A 24308-nucleotide genomic window follows, 5' to 3' on the forward strand; every position below is an offset into this window, starting at 1 on the left:
CAACTATGGGCAGGATGGACTGTGGGAGGTCCTGTGATGGACTACTAGGCTGGGAGGCTGACACACTGATAGCTTCCGATGTGCTTACGCTGTGGGCTGTGGCACTGCTGTGCCCAAAGCTGCAGTCCTGTTCTTATTAGAACAGAATCTGATGCTCAGCCCTGCCCAGCCCAGTTGCCCTCTCCTCACTGCCTGCACTGGGCACACACCATTGCTGAATGTGCTCCCCTTTCTCTGCCAAAGCTTCTTATGGCAGCTTCCTTTAAGATGGTCAGCCAAGTCAAGAAGATGTGTTTCATTTATGGGATCTGAACTCTGAATGTTCACGGTGTTGTTTGGACCATTGGGGGATGCAGAATCAGCTTCCAGCTAGGGCTGCAGTGGCACTCATAGCTGCCCACAATATTTTGGCAGTCTGTCGTTTTGTTGCACTTTTCAGTTCTTTTTTTGTGTGTATTTTAAACATATGTTTTTATTTATTTTAGGGAGAGCGGAAAGGAGAGGGATAGAGAAATGGAAACATTGATTGGCAACCACCTGCACACCCCCTACTGGGAATGTTGCTCACAATCCGGTCGTGACTCACAGGTTGAGAACTGCTGCTGTAGAGCCTAAAACCATGGGATATGAGCACCTACCCCACTAAAGCCTTGTCAGAAACAGACTGTAGAGTGATTAAGATTGACAGCTGGCTGACAGGCCAAGTTGGGCAGAGGTGGAAGCTGGGGAATCGGGGGAAGTGTGCTGAACCAGCCCTGGCCCTGCGCAGCTAACTAACCTACTCTAGAGGGCAGATTGGCCCCTCCTGCTTACAGCCAAGGCCTGTGGAGACAGACACAAGCGGTGGACCAGTGGATCATTTGGAGCTTCAAGCAGGTTCTAAAAGCCAACAGTACCTGACAGTAGTTAGCACCTAAGTACCTAACAGGAACACAGAATTGGCAGACAGAACAAAAGAGTAGGGTCCTAAGCCAGTTCCCATGGGGCATTAAAACTCAGCTGAAATGAAGGACACTTCACTCCCCCCACCCCAACTTTTTCCTTCCTCTCTTCTCTTTTTTACTCCTGTTTTTATTCTCCTTGATCCTTTTTAGTTTTTCTCTTTCCTTTCTTTTCCCCCCTTTTAAAATTTATCTTCTTTATCTCTCTGCTATATGGATTTGTAATTACTCTAGTCTCTGTTGTTTTGTTCACATATCTAATTTTCCTCTTCCTTGCTGCTGTTCAATTTTCCTTTCTCTTTTTTTTTCACTACTCAATTTTTTCTCTCTTCTCTTTCTCTTTTCTTTTTTACCTAATTTCTAGTTTCACTTTTTAAGTTATCTGCTGTCTTCTCCTTTTCAATTTTTTTCTTTTCTTCTCATTTCTTTTCACCCTCCTTTATTCTAAACTCTGTTCCTTCCCTTGTTCCTCCAATTCTTTATTCTTATTTTCTTTATTTAAGCTCTGTATTTACAAATTATTCCCCACCCCCATTTCTTGGTGTTTTTTGATTGTACATTTTTTATTTGTTTGTTGTGTTTTCTCCTCACATTTTTTCTTTCCTTTTTTCTTTTTCTATCATTCTTGCTCTATTTTTTCTCTCCTAATTCTCTTTTCTCTGGTGGTCATTTTTGTTGGGGCTACAGGGGTCTTATGTACATTCTTGTTCTGTTTCTTCTGTGTCATGTTTTGTTTTGTTGTATTTCATGCTGTCCGGTCAGAACCTGCACAAAAGCTGGTACAACAGGGTCAGGGGTGAGCCACATAATCAAACACCCTGAAAGGAGACTCCATCCATGAATAGGACAATAATATTCAAGACCCAACAACAACAGGAAAATCCATATGACTAAAGTAGGGTGTCCTTCCTTAGAACACCCAGCCCAGGAGACCTGAAAGACTGCACCACTGGGTCCCACAAAACATCTATTACATAAGACCAACCCAAAAAAATCTAGGTGGTATAGCAGTTTGACTTAATACATAGAAACAAATAAAAGAACAGCAAAAATGGGGAGACAGAGAAACAATCCCCAAATGAAAGAAAAGGAGGAATCACCAGAAAAGGAACTAAATGAAATGGAGGCAAATAATTTGTCAGATAAAGAATTCAAAGTAATGGTTATAAGGATGCTCAAACATCTGAATGAGAATTGCTAGCAACTCAATGAGAAGTATAAGGAGCTGAATGAAAAATACATCAACCTGAATAAGAATTAAGAGGAAATGAAGAATGATATAGCTGCAATAAAGAAAACCCTGGAAGGTTTCAACAGTAGACTAGAAGAAGCTGTGGACAGAATCAGTGAGTTATAAGACAAGGAAGAAAAAAATACCCAAGCAGAGCAGAAAAAACAAACAAACAAACAAAAACACCCTAAAAAGCAGGAGAGATTAAGCCAGCATTGGGACAACATGAAACAAAACAACATCCACATAATAGGGGTGACAGAAGGAGAGGAAGCTGAGCATGGAATAGAAAACCTGTTTGAAGAAATAATGGCAGAAATTATTTCTTAATTGGGGAAGAAAAAAGTCACACAAGTCCATGAAGCACAGAGAGTCCCAATCAAGATGAACCCAAAAGGACCTACACCAAGACACATCATAATTAAATTGGCAAATGTAAAAGACAGAGAAAAAATCTTAAAGACTGCAAGAGAGAGACAGAAAGTTACCTACAAGGGATCTCCCATTTGACTATCAATGGATTACTCAAAAGAAACATACCAGGCCAGAAAGTAATGGCATGAAGTATACAAAATGATAAAAATCAAGGTACTGAATCCAAGAATACTCTATCCAGCAAGGCTATCATTCAAAACTGAAGGTCAAGTTAGGAATTTCACAGACCAAAAAAGGCTAAAGGAGTTTATTACCACCAAACCAGCAATGGAAGAAATGCTAAAGAGACTGTTGTAAAAAGAAGAAATTGAAAGGGAGGGAGGAACACAGTCATAAAGAATAAAAATGGCAACAAACAAGTACCTATCAATAATAACCTTAAACATAAATGGATTAAATGCTCCAATCAGAAGGCAAAGGGTAGCTGAATGGGTAAGAAAACATGACCCATATATACGCTGTTTACAAGAGACCCACCTCAGAACAAAGGACTCACGAAGTCTGAAAGTGAAGGGATGGAAAAGTGTTTTTCAGGCAAATCGAAATGAAAAGAAAGCTGGGGTAGCAATACTTATATCTGACTAAAGAGACCTCAAAGTTAAGGTCATAACAAGATATAAGGAAAGCCACTTCATAATACTAAAAGGATTGATACAACAAGAGGATATAACTCTGGTAAACATATATCCAATACAGGAGCATTCAAATATACAAAAACTACTTCTGGAGGATACCAAGGGAGAGATCATAGCAATACAATCATAATAGGAAACTTTAATATTCCACTAACAGAACTTGATAAATCTTCTAGACAAAAAAAATCAACAATGAAACAGCAATTCTAAGTTACGCACTCAATCAGATGGAACTAATTGACATCTTCAGAACATTCCACCCCAAAGCTACAGAATATACATTCTTCCCAAGCGCACAAGGGATGTTTTCAAAGACAGACCACATGTTAGGACACAAGCTAAGTCTCTACAAATTCAAGAAGATTGAAATCATATTAAGCATCTTCTCAGACCACAATGACATGAAATTAGAAATCAGCTACCAGAAAAGCACTCAAAAACAATCAAACATATGCAGGCTAAATATCATGCTATTAAACAATGAATGGGTTACCAAACAAGAAATAAAAAACATCCTGGAAACAAACGAAACAAATGAAAATAAACACACAAAAATCCAAAATCTATGGGGCACAGTGAAAGCAGTCCTGAGAGGAAAATTCATAGCTCTGCAGGCCTATCTCAAAAAGGAAGAAAAGCTCATAATAAGTTATCTAACACTACAACTTAAAGAATTAGAAGAACAACAAGAAAAGTCCAGAGTAAGTAGAAAGTAGGAAATAAATGACATACAGTCCAAAAAACAAACAAAGAAACAAAAAGCCTCAGTACAAAAGATCACTAACCAAGAGCTGGTTCTTTAAAAGAATAAACAAGACTAATGAACCTCTAGCCAGACACACCAGGAAACAAAGAGAGAGGACCCAAAATCAGAAACGAAAGAGGTGAAGTAACAACTGACCCCACAGAAATACAAAGGATCATAAAAAAACTACTATGAATGACTTTATTCCAACAAGTTAGGCAACAAAGAAGAAACGGACATATTCCTAGAAAAATATGACTTTCCAAAACTCAATCAGGAAGAATCAGAAAACCTTAATAGGTGGATAACTACAGATGAAATTGAAACAGAAAAAAAAAAAATTTCCCACACCCAAAAGCACTGGCCTGGATAGTTTCATAGGGGAGTTTTACCAAATATTCAAAGCAGAAATAACTCTTATCCTCCTCAAATTATTCCAAAAAATCCAAAAGGAAGGAACACTTCTAAGTTCTTTCCATGAGGCTACCATTATCCTAATTCCAAAAACAGATAAAAACACTACAAAGAAAGAGAATTACAGGCCAATATCACTGATGAACATAGAGGCTAAAATCCTCAACAAAATTTTTGCAAATCAGATCCAGCAATATGTTAAAAAGATCATACACCATGACCCAGTGGGATTTATTGCAGTAATGCAAGGCTGGTACAATATTCACAAATATATAAATGTGATGCAGCACATAAACAGATTGCAAGACAAAAATCACATGATCATATCAATTGATGCAGAAAAAGCATTTGGCAAAATACAACACCCTTTTTGACAAAAACTTTCAGCAATGTGGAAACAGAGGGATCATACCCAAGATAATAAAAGCCATGTATGACAAACTTACAGCCAACATCATATTCAATGGGCAAAACTAAACACATTTCCCCTAAGAATAGAAGCAAAACAGGGATGACTGTTTTCACCACTGTTGATCAACATAATCCTGGAAGTCTTAGCCATAGTGATCAGACAAGAAATAAAAGGCATCCAAATGAGAAAGGAGGTAGTAAAACTCTGATTATTCACAGATGACATGATACTGTACATAGAAAACCCTAAAGCCTTCACCAAAAAAGCTTCTAGATTTAGTAAATAAATTTGGAAAAGTAGCAGGATACAAAATTAACACCCAAAAATCCATGGCATTTTTATACACCAATAATGAACTCTCATGAAGAGAAAGTAAAAAACAAAAAAAAAAACAAAACTCATTTACCACTGCTACAAAAGCATTAAGATACTTAGAAATAAACTTAACCAAGGAGGTAAAAGAGCTGTACTCGGAAAAGTACAGGATGTTGAAAAAAAAAAAGATAGAGAAAGATATAAACAAGTGGAAGAATATACCATGTTCATGGATTAGTAGAATAAACATCATTAAAATGTCCATACTACCCAAGGCAATCTATAGATTCAATGCAATGCCTATTAAAATACCAACAGCATATTTCACAGACCTAGGACAAACACTCCAAAAATTTTTATGGAATAAAAAAAAGACCCCAAATAGCTGCAGCAATCTTGAGAAAGAAGAACAATGTAGGGAGTGGTGTTATAGGGTTAAGCTTCGGACTGACCTGCTGGCAAAGCCGCAAACAAGTCCCAGCGTAGAGGGCACAGCACTCTTAGCATAATTAAGCTTGATCTTGTGACTACTCCCTAGATCTTTCCTGGGTAGCTAATGGGCTGTGGGAGGTGCAGCAAGTGCTGCCAAAACAAGTGAAACTCACAAGAACATTGTAACTATGGTGACCACTACGTTGTTTACCTCTGACTATAAAATAAAGCATCAGCTTGCAGTCTGGATCTGTTCTGTGGCCTCAGTCAGGCACAGAAGATCCACCTAGACCCAGCTTATTCTCTTTGTCTGTCTTTTCTTCATCCTTCACCGGCCCTCCCTCAGGCTCGCCGATCCCTTGGCTGTGCTGGCGGGGCACAGAACAATATTGGAGGAATCCCAATATCAGATATCAGGTTATACTACAAAGCCACTGTACTCAAAACAGCCTGTTCCTGGCACAAGAACAGGCATATAGATCAATGGAACAGAACAGAGACCCCAGAAATCAACCCAAGCCATTATGCTCAATTAATATTTGACAGAGGAGGCAAGAGCATACAATGGAGCAAAGACTATCTCTTTAATAAATGGTGTTGGGAAAATTGGAGAGGTACATGCAATAATATGAAACTAGACCACTAACTTACACCATACACAAGAATAAACTCAAAATGTATAAAATACTTAAGTGCAATATGTGAAACCATAAATGTCCTAGAAGAAACTATAGGTACCAAAATCCCAAACATCTCTTATAGCAATATGTTTGCCAATACATCTCCTAGGACAATGGAAACTAAGGAAAAAAATAAACAAATGGGACTATATCAAAATACAAAGCTTCTGCAGAGCAAAAGAAACCATCACCAAAATAACAAGGGAGCCCCTGCATGGGAGAACACATTTGCCAATGATACATCTGATAAGGGGTTAATATCCAAAATATATAGAGAACCTATACAACTTAACAAAAGGAAGATAAACAACCCAATTAAATTAAATTGGGCAAAGGACCTAAATGGACATGCCTCCAAAGTGGACATACAGAAAGCCAAAGACATATGAAAAAATGCTTAAAGTCACTAATCATCTGAGAGATGCTAATCAAAATGACAATGAGATATCACCTCACACCTGGCAGAATGGCTATCATCAACAAATCAACAAATGCCAAGTGTTGGATAGGATGAGGAAAAAAGGGAACCCTGTTATACTGCTGGTGGAAATGCAGACTGGTGCAGCCATTATGGAAAACAGTATGGAGTATCTTCAAAAAATTAAAAATGGAACTTCCATTTGACCCAGTGATCCCACTTCTAGTAAAATATCCTAAGAAAATTGAAACACCCATCAGAAAGAATATATGCACCCCTATGTTCATAGTAGTGCAATCTTATATAATAAAAGGCTAGTATGCAAAGTGTCCCCTAGGGCTGGAGTTTGACCCACTGGGAGCTTGACCACTCACTATAACGTGTGCTGACCACCAGGGGGCAGCGCAGAGCGAAGGAAGGTTCTGGCCTGCAGCCAGCAGCTGCTAGGGACCCTACCGTGCATGACTTTCATGCACTGAGCCTCTAGTTTACAATAATTAAGATTTGAAAACAGTCTAAGTGCCCATCAGCAGATGAGTGGATAAAAAAACTTTTACATTTACACCAAGCTTGTCAAACTCGCAGACCGTGGGCCGCATGCCTTATCTGTTCCCTGTTAGCCTTTGAGTTTGACATGCTTGATTTAGACAATGGGATACTACATAGCTGTATGAAAGAACTTTTACCATTTGCAACAGCATGGATTGACTTGGAGAGCAGTATGCTAAGTGAAATAAGCCAGTCAGAGAAAGAAAAGTAAAAAAGCTGATGAACAAAAATAGACTGAGAGACACAGAAGCATGGAACGGACTGTTGAACCTCAGAAGGAAGGCTGGGGGGAGGTGGGCGGGAAGGGATCAACCAATGAACTTATGCATAAACCGTGGACACAGACCATGAGGTGGTGAGGACCTGGGGGGTGGGGTGGGCGGGGCAGGGGCACACTGGTAGAGGTCAATGGTGAAAAAAGAGGACATTTTTTCAATAATAAAGATAAAAAGTAAACAGAAAGAATGAGCGTAGTCTAAAAACACAACAGCCTCACTGTGTTGTGCTCTATGATCTCATATACTTTCCCAGCATTTTTGTGAGGTAAGCACCGTTGTCACTCCCTTTTACAGATGGGTAAACTGAGGCACAGAGCTATAAAGAACGTGTCCAAGGTCATACAGTTAAAAAAAGGCATAGCTACTTTTGTTTTTATCTGTAAAAGCTAGGTGCTCTTTTAAACACACACACACACACACACACACACACACACAAATCACAGTAATATTATCACATCTCACACATTACCAGTGATTTCTGAATAAGTATCCTGGCCAGTGTTGCATACACAGCTGTCAGGTAGCCATACCAGGACTTAAGTCCTGGCTCAAAGGCCACCCTGTCTCTCTGTGCTAGTGGGACAGGCACAGGCACACTTGTCCCCACTCAGACCTTGGGGGCTGCACCCATATTCAGGGCCCAGCACCCTGTAAACTACAGGAATGACTCTGGTGATTCCAAACCTCATGGATGGGGAAATGGAAGATACGGGGTCATTCTTACCTTGACACGTGTTCTCACTCGCATTACTGAACTGTGTTGCCCCAGAACCAAGACTATATCCTGGCTTGCATGTGCAGTAGTAGCCCCCCTTGGTGTTATGGCAGCCTGCGTCTTTTCCACAGGTCACTTCCACGGGTTGTTCACATTCGTCAATGTCTGGAATAAAACGGGGTAAAGGGTCACCTCCCAAAGCCATGAGTGCCCTCAGGGAAGAGAGCCTGGTCCCATACCCAGCATGGAGCCTGATGCTCAATCAGTGTCTTTTGGGAAATAATTAGACTCCGGCAACACTGTTGTGGCTGGAGCAAGCCATTCCTGAAACCCACTCAAACGGCTCTGCTCTGTATAGCTTTCTGTCTGTCACCTGGATTTGGATACAGGAGCAAGTGCTGAAGTGATGGGTGGGTGGAAGCTCTGCATCTCCCTCCCCAGTCCTGGAAGGGTAAACTGAGGCACAAATTCCAGACTCCTAGAGACCCAGCTCTCCTCTCTCTCTCTACAAAGCCATTTTTCTTTCTCTTTTCTATGTCCTTCATGATGGTCTGAGAATAAAGGTTGAGGCCACCAACCACCATTCTGTCTCCATGTAGCCCTCCACCACCCCAAGCCTCTGTACCTTCACAAGTCTCCCAGGGGTTGATGATGGTCTCCCCAGATGGAGACTTGAATCCAGGATCACAACGACAGGAAAGGGCAAAGCCACATGAGGAGTTTGGAGGGCACAAAAGCACACAGGCAGAGGCTGTGGGACGGAGACCATGGTCAGAAGATGAGGGCCGAGCCAGAGGCTGGGGAGGGGTGTTGAGAGGGGCAACCCTGAGCTTCCCCTGCAACAGGCCTTTCTCCTGCCTGGGCTGAGAGGTTCAGGTGGGGGATGGGACTCTGGCTGTGAAGGGAGTTACTCCCAGCAGACTCACCCCTGGTGTTCTGGGGTCCATCTTCCAACAGAATCAGCAAGACACACAGCGCTGGAACAGAGAGATGGAGGGTCAGCGGGGGCACAGAACAGGGAAGGGAGGCCTGAGGGTGACACATCTGAGGAAAGGGGCTGCTCACCCCTCCCAGGCTCTGGCTCTGTCCATTACTCAAGGAGAGAGTGGCAGGTGGCACCTCCCTGGCCTCCAATGCCCCTGGCCAGAGGGTCTGCACCCATCACCTGAGGGGGGCTTTCAGGAACTGAAGGATGAGGAGGGGCCAGAGCCTGGCAGGGGTCTTGGCTTCTGCTGACTGTGGGCAGCAGTTCAGGAAACATACTGGAGCCAGGTGGCCTTGGTTCTACTCCCAGACCTTGGTCAGGTGCCACAGTTCCTCAGTTTCCCCTTCTGTAGAATGGGGATGAAGAGGGGGCCCTTTTCCTAGAGTGTGAGAGTTAAGCACACAAGTACTGCCTGGTGTGTCAAAGTGCTTACTGTCATCATTTCTTTAGGTAAAAATGAAGGGGTTGGACCAGGTGTCCTCTCAGATCTCCCAAATCTAAGGTGCTCCGGCCCACACCCTTCCTCAGGGACACAGGTTCAAGCACACTGCACCCACATCTGTCAACCACAAGGACAAGCTTGGGACCTAGTGGTGACATTTCACCCCCTGGCTCCCTGCACACAGGAAGATGCTGGGGGCTCATGTTAGGGGTGGTGATGCACGGGGACCCCATCTCAGGGCATGCCCTTGGGCTTCTCCTTAAGTCAACAGGGGGTCAAGAAACAAAGACCCGTTCATCAGAGAGACAGACAAGGAGGCAGAGGTGAAGAGAAAATAAAAAGGAGAGAGAGAGAGAGAGAGAGAGAGAGAGAGAGAGAGAGAGAGAGAAGGCACTAGAGACTTAGAGAAGAAAGATGGAGACAGAGATGGAGGGAAAATGAAGAGATGAGAGAGAGAGAGACAAAAGACAGAGAAATGGTGAGAGAAACAGAGGCAGAGTTAAGAAGATAGTGATCTGGAGAGATGGACAGAGAAATAGGGAACTCCTAGAAAGGAAGAGATAGAGATTAGATAGAGAGACCTGGAGAGATAGAGAGATTGAGCACCAGATAGAGAAACAGAGAAGGAGAAGGGAGGGAAGGAGGGAGAAAGGGAGGGAGGATGCCTGGGCTGCAGGTGGAGTGTGGGGAGGGCTTGAGGGATCCATCCAGTCTCTGCTGATCTGGAGATGCTGAGGAGGCTGCCCAGAAACAGATAATTCAGGGAGGCCAGATAAAAGGCAGCAGGTGGAGGGATGGGGTCCAGGGCAGGAGTGAGTCACTTCCTGGGCCAAATGAAGGGATAACTCATGGCTTCCAGTTGCCCATGGAGGGGTTCCCAGGGGAATTTTGGGGTCTGTCATTGTGAGCACAACTTGAGGGGCTGTGGAGAATGCAGACTAGAGGGTCCCCTGAGCACTCAGTCCTAATGTCCAATCTTGATAACCCTCAAGCCAGCAGAGGGCAAAGACCTGCACATCCTCCCCGAGGCCCTTGCAGATGCAGTAAACAGGCTAAAATTCCTGTCTCTCTCCTCTCTGGCCACAGGGTTTGGTTAGTTCTCCCTTTGGTGGAAAACCACTTCCTCTTGTAGGACAGACCACAAAATGACCTTCCCTGGAAGGGTGGGCCCTGGGCCGAATCGTCCTCAGCTCCCAAAGCCTTAGTAGCAACGTTTATGCTCACAGTTACCCTAGAACACAGAGGCTCTGTTTATGTCCATTCTGCAGATGGACAAACTGAGGCTCAGAGCTCAGAAAAGGCTTATGGAGAAACTGGTGAAGACAGGGCTGGGGAAGATGGAAGTGAGGGGTCAAGTTCCCCAGACCCTGCAGGGAGGGGGTTCTTTGTGCTGAGCTGGGCTTTCCTGCCCCACCACAGAGGCTGCGGGGGAGACCTCCACCTGGGGCCCAGGAAGTCCCCCAAAGAGGAGCCTGGAGAGGGGTGGTTGGTCACCTGCTCCCAGTCCCATCTGGGTTGCTTTCCCCTAGCTGAGCCCTGGGCAGTCAGATTCCTGCCTGGGGCCCTGTGGCAGGGATGGGGCCGAATTCTCTCCTGGTTCCTCCAGCTAAGGATCCCTCCCCCTGCCCCCAGCCCATCCCCCAGACCCACCAGTGAAATAATAATAATAGTAACATTAACAACAACAACAACAATAATAATGTTTACTTAATTCTTACTGTGAACCAGGACTCAACCCTTAACACAAGCCTGTAAAGTGGAGACCAGTCTTGCTCTGCCCCATTTCACAGACCTGGAAAGTGAGGATCAGGGGCTCTGTGACTTGGCCCCCTGACACATCGCCCCCTTCAGGTGAGCTACACGCGGACTCTGCTAATTTACTAAAAATCATCTAATTGTAATCATGCAACAGGCGAATTACATGCTATGTAAATTACACCTCACCTTGATAAAAAAACAGCTCACGCCTGACACCCTTGGCCCGCACAGGGAGCCCCATCCCTGTGGCCTGGGGAAGTTCTGAGTGGCACCCCAAATGTCATTTCTTAACTCTCTTTGTTGCCTGGTTGCCCAGGCAACGAGCTGCCCTGATAACCTGATAACCGTTTGAGCCACCCTGGGTGGGGCGGGAAGGGCGGCAAGGGGGAAGTCACAGCAGAGCTCAGGTTCAACCCACAGCAGCAAAGCCCTTCAGTGCACAGCTGTCCCAGCTGGGTCTGGGGAAGCATAGGAGGGGGTCTCCGGGCTTCCCCTGCCACACAATGGGAGACGTGTTGGGGTCACCCCATTGTGGAAGGGCCCCCCCTTAGCTCCCTAGCCCCCTCTCTGACATCTGTTAAGAGTGACTTCCTTAGGGGATCACAGCACTCATTCACCCCTCTCTTCTACCGGCTCCAGTTTTCCCTCTTAGGGAGCAGCTTCCAAGTGGATCTGGAAGGAGCTTGGAGATCCCTCTGGGGGTGGGGAACAGACCCTTAGAGCACCCGGGGGTTCCTGCCGGGGCGTGGGGGTACCCGGGCACTGCCAGCTGCTCTCCCTTGTGCTGCGGCTCCCACCTAACCATGTGGCTTTCTCCATGTCAGGCCCCAGAGCTGCCAGCAGTGCCTCCTATTTCTCTTCATTGTGGGGTGGGCAGACAAGGAAGCATAGGAACAACAAGGGTGCTGCCAGGGGTTCCCTTGCTCCTCCCATAGGGGCCCCCAAATTCTCACCATGTAGGATGTGAAAGGCACTAAGGCAAGGACCTCCCATGGTCTGGGCAGGGTGGTTCCGTGTCCCCAGGCTGGACAGCTGTGCATACAGCTGTGGCCTCCTGGCCCTTATATAGTGTGTGTGTGTGTGTGTGTGTGTGTGTGTAAGTGTCAGAGGTTATATCTCATGACGTGCAGGCTGCCCCATAGGGAAATTACAACTCAACTGTAAATTAATTGACTGGCTCGTCTGGGAGAGCACCCATAAGGCCTGTAAGCCAGTGCCCTGAGCCCTTCTGGCTGTTTTAGACAGCCTGGAGAGAAACTGAAGCATGTAAGAGGGTTAAGTTGCGATATGAGGGGTGAGAGCTTCATGGAGCTCAATCCATAATCAATACACTTTGCAACCCACTACATAACACCCCTGGAAAATTTGCTCAGACTCTGCAGATATTCAATAATAATAATAAATTTTAAAAGATGGGAAATTGCACCTCTGAGGTTGCTAAACCCCAAGAATCCCAGCCCCCTGTTAACACTGCAGCAGGGTACATGTACAATTAATACGGAATTTCAACTTGCAAGTATCTACAAAAAATGGGAAAATTTAACTAAAAATGATATCAGAGTTAATGTAAAAAAAACCCATTGAAACCTGTAAAGAATTTTTGTGAGTTTATTTGAGCCAAACTGTCGACATATGCTGGGAAGCAGAACCTCAAGGAATTGAGATAATGCTCCGGAGAATGGCGGGTTACATCTGTATTTATACATTGCCATCAAAGGAGGGACATAGGTGGGTTACATGAAATTCATTGGTGATAGATTAAGGAGGTGGGGTAAAGCAAAGCTGGGAAAACCCCTGGGATTGGATAAAAAGTGAAATGATGGACACATACTTAAGTGGGTGCAGGAACAATTATCATGATAATGAAGGAATTTGTGGTATCTGTCCAGGAGCCCACCACATTTGGTTGTGCCCCAGGGGCTCCAGATAAAGGGAAGTTACAAGTTACCCAGACATTTCAAGGGTATATTATCATAGATGCAAAAAGACAGATAGGCTCAGTTAAGGTAAACGTTGACCTTGTCAGTGAAGATACCGGCCTAGGATGTAACTGCCCACCATAACTGCGTTTAGTTAAAGTTTAATTTCAGACCATCCTTTGTGGTTACTTTAGGTCTCTGAGTTTGCAAGACTGCCATTCAGGCCTCCTCTGAGCTTGTCAGGTCAGCATGTGGCCCCTTTCGTCCACATCAGCTTGAAATGGCCAAAGTGGGGAACTTTTGACACCTCCAAATTGATTTTTCTGCGCGCTCAATTAGAAAAAGCTGGCTCTAAAATTAAATTAAATGAATGGGACGCTTATCTTGATTGGAAATTAGAGGCTTCTAGAAGAGGATCAGGTAAAATATCTTTTCTACAGGAAGTTAATAAGAAAATTGTAGAGACTGTCTCTGAACTAAAGAAGGCTTCTGAAGCAAGTAAGGGCCAAGACCCCATTCCTCCCCCTTCTACTGCTCTTCCGCTATACCCTTTGCTCTCTGAACTTCCTTGCGCAGACTTACCCTCCACCTCTCTTCTTCCTTCTTCTGTATCTCATCTACAACCATTCCCTGCTGACCTAGGGGAAATGAGAATACAAATTCAGACAAAGATAATTCAAGAATTCTAGCAGCTTCTTTCCGGAAAAAGCCTATCTCAGGTAGAGGGGATCCAGCGATTGTATATGTTCCTTGGACTAGAACAGAATTAACAAACCCAACTAAAGATTTTGCTGACCCTCTCTAGGATGCTGATAGGTTTGCAAAGGAATTTGATTTAACTGTTAGAACATATGATCCTGGCTATTCTGACCTGTTCCAATTAATACACCTACTGGTTTCTGAGAGCAAGAAGGCAACAGAAGGGCTGAATAAGGTTCACTGGCATACTCCTGCAGATGATTTTTTAAAACAGAAAGAGACAGGAAAAATGCAGGGAATAAACCCACCAGCTTTATCAAGCCATACCTGAATTTTTTCCTTGGAGAATGGACTGGACCAAGATCCAGCAATGTGAAAGAGAGCCTGATAAAATAGTGCTTGATTTCTTTGAAGGTTTTCAAAAGACTTTCAAACGATATTCAGGTCTGTTGCAAGACAGTTTCAAGGATCATCAAAATGTTCCCTTACTAAATTTGGCATTTTTGGAAGGACTAGATGAAAAACTTGTAACTTTGATCAAACAACATAAATTAAATGGGCAGACTACCCATGCTGATGAACTGGCTATTCTGGCTGATCAGCTATCTGAAACTATCCCCAAGAGAGAAAAAGATAAAGTTACCCAAATTATGAACTTACAACTTCAACAATTAAGCAATCAAGCCAGTTCTACTAGGAAGTCTCTTAGAAAAGGAGAGAAAGGAGTCTGTTTTTACTGCAAAAAGCCAGGCCACCATAAGAAAGACTGTAGAAAACTGAAATGGGATTTACAAAGAGAAAACAGACAGAAGCAAGCATAGGGCTTCTCTGAGGACTATGAGAGGGTACTTCCCCTTCTCCTTACTAATACTTTAGGAGAAATTGAAATTATCATTAAAGGAGAAGTTACTAAAGCCCTTGTGGATACTGGGGCCACTTTATCTGTTCTTAACCCTACCCATTTAAGTTTCCCTCTCCCTTGGAGTAAAGCCTCTGTACAAATGGTAGGGGTATCTAGCCAACCAATTACTGTTTTTAAGTCAGAACCTGTCCCCTTTCAACTAGGGGATGTTACCTGTGAGGAGGAAACTGGTTTTGCAAGGCGTGTCAGGCCATAAAAACTGTGAACAATGCACTACCCTGGGCGGGAGTGTGTGTGGGGGGTCCATTATCACTGGCCCCAGGACAGATCCTTGGATATGGCCTGGGGACCCTCAACACCTGAGGGCCTTCCTGTAAGCCCACCAAAGGGGGCAGAACCATATCTGCAAGACTAAGACCCCAGAAGGTTATAAAAAGTGAAGCCCTCTGTGTGTTTCTTCACTCTGATTTGGAAATTATTCCTGGAGTCCACTAGTGTTAATAAACGGGGTCCCTCCCTTTCTCTAGGAAGCATGATTGGTATTTCTTTGGTCTTCTGCAACAACGGGGCAACATATACTCTTACTGGTCAAATTGGTCCCAATTCACCTGATAGGGAGAGATTTTCTTGAAACCCATGATGCTCATATATCCTTTTCCCCGGAAAGGTGAAATGTATTTAGAACTAAATGAATCAGATACTGAACCAATTGAGAAAATAATGATTTTAAAGAAACTTTCACCAGAGGAAAATAATCTTGAAACCGAACGTTTGTTGCAGAAAGTTCCAATGCAACTTTGGGCCCTTTCCAGTACAGATATTGGCAAGATTGAGTCAGCCAATACTCAATTAAAATAACTATTGATAATACTTTGCCTTTACCTAATATTCGCCAGTATCCTCTAAGACGAGATGCACTAGCTGGAATTAAGCCCATTAAATAAGATTACTTAAAAAGACAACTTATAATTCCATGTACAAGTCCCTGTAATTCTTCTATCTTTCCAGTAAAGAAACCAAATGGGAAAGGATGGAGATTTGTATAGGATCTCAGAGCTATAAATAGGATAGTTATTCTCAGACATCCTGTGGTTACAAATCCACATACTTTATTATCAACTATTCCTGTGGACTGCCAATATTTTTCAGTAATAGATTTATGTAGTGCTTTTTTCAGCATTCCAGTAGAAAAGGACAGTCAATATCTCTTGGCTTTCACTTGGGAAGAACGACAATTTACTTGGACTGTGATGTCCCAAGGATATACAGAAAGTCCCACTTATTTCTCCCAGATATTAAAAACTGATCTAAATGATGTTAAATTTCCTAGAGATTCCACTCTAATCCAGTATGTGGATGATTTAGTAGGACATTACCAGACTCTCAAAAGGACACAATTTTCCTATCACAACAGCTAGCCATAAAGGGACATAAGGTCTCAAAGGATAAGCTTCAGTTTTGCTTACCTCAAGTAAAATACCTTGGCCATCTCATATCCAAAGAGGGGCTACTGATTAACCCTGAAAGACTTAGAGGAATCCTATCTTTCCCTCTTCCAAAAACAAAAAAGCAGCTTAGAGGCTTCCTGGGCTTGACTGGATATTATAGAAATTGGGTCCCAAGCTTTTCATTGATAGCCCAGCCTCTCTATGCCCTGTTAAAGTCAGATATACCTGACCCAATTCAGTAGAACCCCGAAGGGAAGCAAGCTGTAGACACTTTAAAGGAAGTACTGTCTAAAGCTCCTGCTCTGGGGCATCCAAACTATAAACTTCCCTTCTTCCTTTTCACATGTGAAAGTAAGGGCAATGCTTTAGGAGTGCTCAAAAACACGGAGACCACCATAGACCTATAGGGTATTATAGTCAGCAACTACCGTGTTTCCCTGAAAATAAAACATCCTCCGAAAATAAGACCTACTCACAGGTTTCCTTCTGAGTGAAATATAAGGCATCCCCCGAAAATAAGGCCCCCAGGCTCTGTCTCAGAATGAAAATTAATTTACCGTAAACTGGTCGCTAGGGCCGCCCCTACTGGTGTCTAGCAACCAGTGACGTTACTCGGAGTCCTGACGTCACTGCTGTGTGGAGGCGGAGCGGAGGTCGGAGTGAGCGGTGAGCACGGGGCGGGAGAGAGGAGGAGACTTTCGCAGATGCGTGTAGAAGAACAGGAGGATTAGAGAGGACGGGATGCGGCAAAGGTGGTGAGTGCTGGTCTGTCTCTGGTGACACTACCTGATGCTCGCGGCCGCCTTCATGATGACTGAAGGTTCTCAGTCAGTGCCAGACCCTGCTCCAGCCCAGATCCAGGCCCCAGCAAGCCCAGTGACAGTCCCCAGGCAGGCCCCAGGGGGTAAATGTCTGATAAAGGGGTAGGGAGGGATGTCTGGTGAAGGTGTTCAGTGGCACAGGGGTGGGGGGAGGGGGATCACTTAAAATGACACAGGAGGATCAGAGGGGGCAATCAAAATGACACAGGAGGATCAAAAGGGGTTACTAAAATGGTAATCCCCCCCTCTGATTCTCCTGAGCAATTTTGATTCCCCCCTCTGATCCCCCCTGTGTCATTTTGAGTGACCCCCCTTCCCCCACCTTGATACCCCAATTCCTTTTTTTTTTTTTTACCCCTAGAAATGAGCGCAAAAAGAAAAAGCTACTCCGTGGAGTACAAGAAAGGAATCGTGGAAGACTCTTGGGGCCAAAATCTTACTGCTTTCTGCAAAGAGAAGATGTTGAGTATCCGATTGGTCCGAAAATGGCAAGCAGAGTATGGTAACCTCATTGAACAAGTGGACAAGGGAAATGCTAAAAAGCGCAAGTGTGGATCAGGTCGGCAACCATTATTTTCCGAGCTGGAAGACCTGATCTGTGAATGGGTTGTTGACAGGAGAGCAAAGGCTTTGGTTGTGAATAGGGCTCAGATTCAAGAATTTGCCCTTGCAATGGCACCACAGTTTGACATAGCCCCCGAAGACTTCAAAGCATCACAACGCTGGCTGGATAATTTCCTTCAGCGAAGTGAACTGTCTTTAAGAAGATCTACAACATTGTTTAGGTTGGAAGATACTCAAGTTATTAAGCGAGCACTTGCATTCAAGTCCTTTATTGATGATGCTGACTTCTCTAAATACAATCTTTCCAACATGATTGCTATGGATGAAACTGCAGTGTTTATGGGCCAATCATCTCAAACAACAATTGAACAGCGGGGTGCCTCCTTAGCATACATTCCCTCCACTGCTTATGAAAGTGCACGTGTTTCCTGTATTTTGTCAATTCATCTGGATGGCACTAAAATCCCACCTTTAATCATTTCTAAGGGCAAGAAGGAAAAGATTGAACGTGTTTTGGGCGTTTTTATTCTTGAAACTTGAAAAAGCTTGGGCCACACAAGCAGTTATAAGGAAGTGGGTCGATTTAATGCTGCCGCTTGTTATGTGAGGAAGCCAAAGAGGTCTGCTAGTCTGGGATGCAGCCAGCACTCACCACGCTAAAGACATGAAGACATTTCTTCACGAAAGAAAAATAGATCAGATAATGATTCCCGCAGGAATGACGGCCTATCTCCAGACTCTTGATATTGCAATAAACAAGCCATTCAAAGACAATTTGCACATGGAAATTAATGACTACATTGAAAATAGAATGGAGAGAAATCAGCATGGAAACTTTGTGAAACCTAAACTGCAAGAAGTTGTGACTTGGGTGAAGAATTCATGGGAGAAAATCACTGACAGTTGCATTGCAAATGCACTGCGAGCAGGCTACCTTGACAAGAAGTACTCATTTAAAGACAGTGCTATTGCTAAACGTGAGAGATTTGGTCCACTGATTCTGAAAGAAATGGAGTCACAAGAAATTCACCAGGAAATTCAGGAATTGGATTGTTATGATGATGTTCCAGAAGATGATGACATGATTGTCATTGAATACATGAGTAAATTCTTGATACTGTAGGATTCACAGTTTGTCTGGTTTGTGTTGACAACTACCGTACTACCGTACCGTATACAGGTAATAAATTTCCTTTATTTTCATTTAACAATAAATGTGTACCGTATCCTTCTTCGTGGAAAAATAAGACATCCCCTGAAAATAAGACCTAGCGTGTCTTTGGGGGCAAAAATTAATATAAGACACTGTCTTATTTTCGGGGAAACACGGTAGACATAGTGGCAAAAGGGCTCCCTCCCTGTATGAGGGCCAACTCCTCTATAGCTTTGTTATGTAAACAGACAGAAGAGATAGTCATGGGCTCCCCTTTAACTATTTATGTTCCTCATTCTCTTGAATCCTTGTTGAACTTTCATCACACTCAACACTTCTCTGTCAGTCCACTGGCTTCTTATGAAGTACTCCTGCTCTTTGCACCTAATTGCCTTAACCCTGACACTTTGCTACCCTCTTTACAGGATGGAGATACCCACAATTGTGTCTTACTTACTGACCACCTATTTGCTCCTAGGAGTGGTTTACAGGAAACTCCTATTGATAATGCTGACTTAATATGGTTCACAGATGGATCTTATCGAAAGGATGAACAAGGGCATTTCAGAGCTGGATATGCAATAACTTCCATGGTGGATATAATTGGAAGTTTTTATCTGCCTGGAATCAGATCTGCCCAGCAAGCTGAACTAATTGCTTTGGCTCAGGCTTGTCAATTGGCCAAAGGTCAAGTAGCCAATATCTATACTGAGAGTTGCTATGCATTTGGTGTAGCTCATGACTTTGGAATGTTATGGAAGCAGCAAGGCTTTTTAAGTTCCTCTGTGCAGCCCATAAAAAATGGAAAACTGGTTGCAGAATTTTTAGATGCCATACAGCAACCAAAACAATTGGCAATTATAAAAATCTCAGGGCATTCTAAAGCCACCACCATGGAAGCAAAATGAAATCATTCTGCTGATGCTACAGCTAAGCAGGCAGCATTGAACAGTCAAGTTATCCAGACCCGAGAATGTTCTTTACTTCCTATTAAATCAATAAAAGATTATCTTTTACAGTCTCAACACACAGCCACAGAAGATGAAAAGAGAATATGGAAACAAAAGGGGGGAACTTTTGACGGAGACAGAAAGATATGGTTTGGACCCAATCAGAAACCTATTTTACCTGTAGGGGCCCAACTCCCTGTACTTCAACATGTACATGAGCTAACACATTGGGGTCCTGAAAAGATGATTTCTTGGAGTAAACAATATTACTGGAAACCTTCTCCTACAGTAGCTCATAAAGTGTACAGCAAATGCTCTATCTGTCTAAAATATAACCCAGGAAAACCACTCCATGGACCCCAAGGACATGTCCCACTTCCTTTGGGCCCATTTGAAATATGGCAATTGAATTTTATCCAAATGCTATCATTTCAGGGTTACAAACATATATTAGTTATGATTTGTATGTTTTCTCACTGGGTTGAGGCATTCCTTTGCAGGAGAGCAACAGCCTTAACAGTTGGTGAATTGTTACTAGAAAAAATAATTCCTAATTGGGGAATTCCCTCTGAGTTGCATAGTGACCGAGGGACTCATTTCACTGGGCAAATAATAAAATCCATATATAACATTTGGCCTATACTACAGCATATCCATTGTGCCCATCACCCCCCATCTTCTGGACTGGTGGAACGTACCAATGGTATAACCAAATTCAACTAGCCAAAATTTCAGAAGCCTTTAATCTCCTCTGGACAAAAGCTCTCCCTATAGTATTCCTCAACCAGAGGTCTTTTGGTAAACATAAGCTTTCTCCTTATGAAATATTCACTGGCTGCCTTATGCATCTGGATGAAGGGGCATATGAACCAACTTTGCTAAAAGGAGACATTTTACATTATTGTTAAGGGCTAATTAACCAATTTAAAGAAATTGATAAATTGGTAACAGATTCATTTCACAGTGTGCTCCCAGGAGATGAAGATTTCAAAGATCATGGCTTAAAACCAGGAGATTTGGTGTATTGGAAAAGACACCAAATAAAAGACTCTTCTACAACCTCTTTGGAGGGGACCTTACCAGGTATTACTAACTAACCCATGTGCAGCTAAACTTAAAGGAGTTAGCTCATGGATTCACATTTCGCATTTAAAAAAGGCACCGGACTGTGAATGGACTTCTACTCCCATCTCTGACACCCATCTCTGTCTGCAGCGGAGATCAAAGACTTTTCAAGGACGAGAAATAGCTGAGACTTTTCGAGGAGGAGAAGTCACTGACCATGGAGGCAGACAGCTATCCCAAGATGACGTCAACAAGGCCTGTATGCTCACAAACTGATATTGCTTGGACCTTCTTTTTATATCATCTGATTGTTAATGATTGAATGTACATAAAATGATTTTCATATTATTATTATCCTCCTTATGGTTTCCTAGTGGAAACAATATCTGCCTCCCCAGACCTCCTCCCTTATTAGATATGAAAAATTTAACTTGGATACCTGCTAATCTTTCCCACCTACTACACAATGATGTTCTGATTATCAGGTATGATAGTGAAATTAATGCTTTGTCAGCCACACATTGGTCTTCTCCTACTATCAATATAAGCTTCGGTACATTTTTTTCTGGCTATATCTACTACAAAGGACCCACCTTAGGCAAATACCTCCAAGAATACCTCCCTGATAATTCCACTGGTAGAATTGTATATGGATCTAATCTGGATGAATATGTATAGCTAAAGAGATGGATGATGAATAGCTAAGAAAAACACCTGGATATGGATGGCCAAAGGCTTGCAGCAGCCTGTCCTATCTGTCATAGTATATCTTGTCCCCAGACTGACCAGCCATTCTCTTGTGGCTGGATGTCTGTGAAACAAGAAAGAAATCAATGGATCCCCATTCCAGAAATTATTGGGATCACTTGGTGGATAGATATGTCTGTAACTACCCCACCATCCTTGCTTCCCAGATGCTTGTGGGAAGCCCTATGGAATACTCAAACTCTAGCTCATTTGGGGGTCACCTTTACCCATTTAACTATGGAATGGGAAACTCAACATTGTTGGGTCCACTCAGTATACCCTAACTGCTCCCAAGCCATACCTACCCAATGGCAACAACATTCCTGGTAGATCCAACAACATTGACCCCCTAAAAGAAGCAAAAAGGGGATACTTGGAGGAGTAGGGGCTGGCCTTGGTATCCTGAAATAAGCTGAACTTGCAGCTAATGAAGAAAGTCATTCATTAGAAAAAGATTCTTTATCTCAAATAGGTCATATAGAGGGAATGCCATTTCAGGAAGAAGGAAAAGGGTGGGAAGCAGCATGGAAAGACAATAAAGCCTTAGTTTCATGGATAGAACAGACTGGACAGACTATAAAAACTCATGCATAAACCCAACAATGGGAACATGCCTATACCCTAACTCAACAGGGCCTATGGAATCTGAAGTAGCTATGAAACAATGGCCAACTATAATGTCTGCAGAAGCCCAGGCCAGACACTTATAAGACTCATATGGTTCCCTAGGAATTTGAAAAATTTTGAATGGGAAATGCGATCTACGACGTTGTGTCTTAAAAGCCCAGGTGCCTCAGTTAAATCCTAAGCTTAATTCCCAGTAGTTCAACTGGCCGGCATAGGGACCATCCTCCATAATACTAGAATACTTCCAATGGGAAGTAGATGGGCCATATTTAAAAATAATAAACAATGGGAACCCATCTCACTGTCTGATTGTGAAAGTCAGAAAGGTGAATGGTTATGCCCAAATCCATATAGAATACTGAATTCACCCAGTCCTGGCCTATTGTATCTACCTCAATGAATAACAATATATGGTATATGGGAAAGGGGCATTTTTGCTGGGAAGTGTTTAAAAAGCTCTTCAGTTATACTAAGTGATATTTACTGTAATAACACCAAGTTTACATTAAATAATACTGGAATACAGTGTAATACTTATAGGCAGAATAACTTTGCCTGAGGTTCATAAAACCTATGATAATATTGATACTGAAAAACCAATGTATTGAGAAATTGAACTTAATCCTCCCCATGAAGTCATTTCTATGGAAACTAACTGGCCAGAAGAAAAATTAGAGCTTTTAGGTAATCCAATAGTAGAGAGTCTTAATTCATCTGGCCAAACATCGTAAGGTACAAATGACAGTGGATGAAAGAGGAAAACATATAATTCTCTTAATAAAATATTATGATAATACATGTAAAGGGTTTTTCAGTTGGCTGGGGTGCTCGTTCCCCTTAGACTTTTCCTTGTCTAGTATTAGACATTTTCTGTTCCTAATCAGTGTTATTAGCTTAGTATTGTTACTTTTGTTCCTGATATGTAAATGCTATACTAGATGCAGAAAAACAAAACTTAAGACAAACAGCAAAAAGACTCAGATCATGGTGGCTCAAAAATTAGAAATGATCCAAAATACTTTTTAACAAGGACATATAGGATCTGACTGCCTCCCATTTATCTGCCTTTTTAAACTATATATATATACTAGAGGCCCAATACACGAAATTCATGCACGGGGGGTGGGGTATCCCTCAGCCGAGCCTGCACCCTCTCCAATCTAGGACCCCTCGAGGGATGTCCGACTGCCCGTTTAGGCCCGATCCCACTAGGATCGGGCCTAAACGGGCAGTCGGACATCCCTTTCACAATCCAGGACTGCTGGCTCCCAACTGCTCGCCTGCCTGCCAGCCTGATCACCCCCTAAACACTCCCCTGCCAGCCTGATTGATACCTAACTGCTCCCCTGCCTGCCTGTTTGCCCCTAGCTGCCCTCCCCTGCAGGCCTGGGTTCCCCCCAACTGCCCTTCCCTGCAGGCCTGGTCGTACCCAACTTCCCTCCTCTGCTGGCCTGGTCACCCCTAACTGCCCTCCCCTGCAGGCTTGATCGGCTCCAACTGCCTTCCCTTGCAGGCCTGGTCCCTCCCAACTGCCCTCCCCTGCTGGCCTGATCACCCACAACTGCCCTCCCTTGCAGGTCTGGTCCCTCCCAAATGCCCTCCCCTGCTGGCCAGCTTGTGGTGGCCATCTTGTGTCCACATGGGGGCAACCATCTTTGACCACATGGGGGCAGCCATCTTGTGTGTTGGCATGATGGTCAATTTGCATATTACTCTTTTATTATATAAGATAGAAGCCTGGTGCATGGGTGAGGGCCAGCTGGTTTGCCCTGAAGGGTGTCCCGGATCAGGGTGGGGGTTCCCTTGGGGCATGGGGTGGCCTGGGCGAGGGGCCTGTGGTGGTTTGCAGGCCAGCCACGCCCCCCAGTGACCCAAGTGGAGGCCCTGGTATCTGGGATTTATTTATCTTCTATAATTGAAACTTTGTAGCCTTGAGTGGAGGCCTGGGCCAGCCAGGGTGTGCGGAAAGCTTGGCTTCCTCCATTGCCGGGAAAACCCAAGCCTCCTGCTCGCTCGCAGCCATCTTGGTTGGGTTAATTTGCATGCTCGCTCCTGATTGGCTGGTGGG

This window comes from Plecotus auritus (assembly GCF_963455305.1).
Source record: "Plecotus auritus genome assembly, chromosome: 6".
Taxonomy (NCBI): Eukaryota; Metazoa; Chordata; class Mammalia; order Chiroptera; family Vespertilionidae; genus Plecotus; species Plecotus auritus.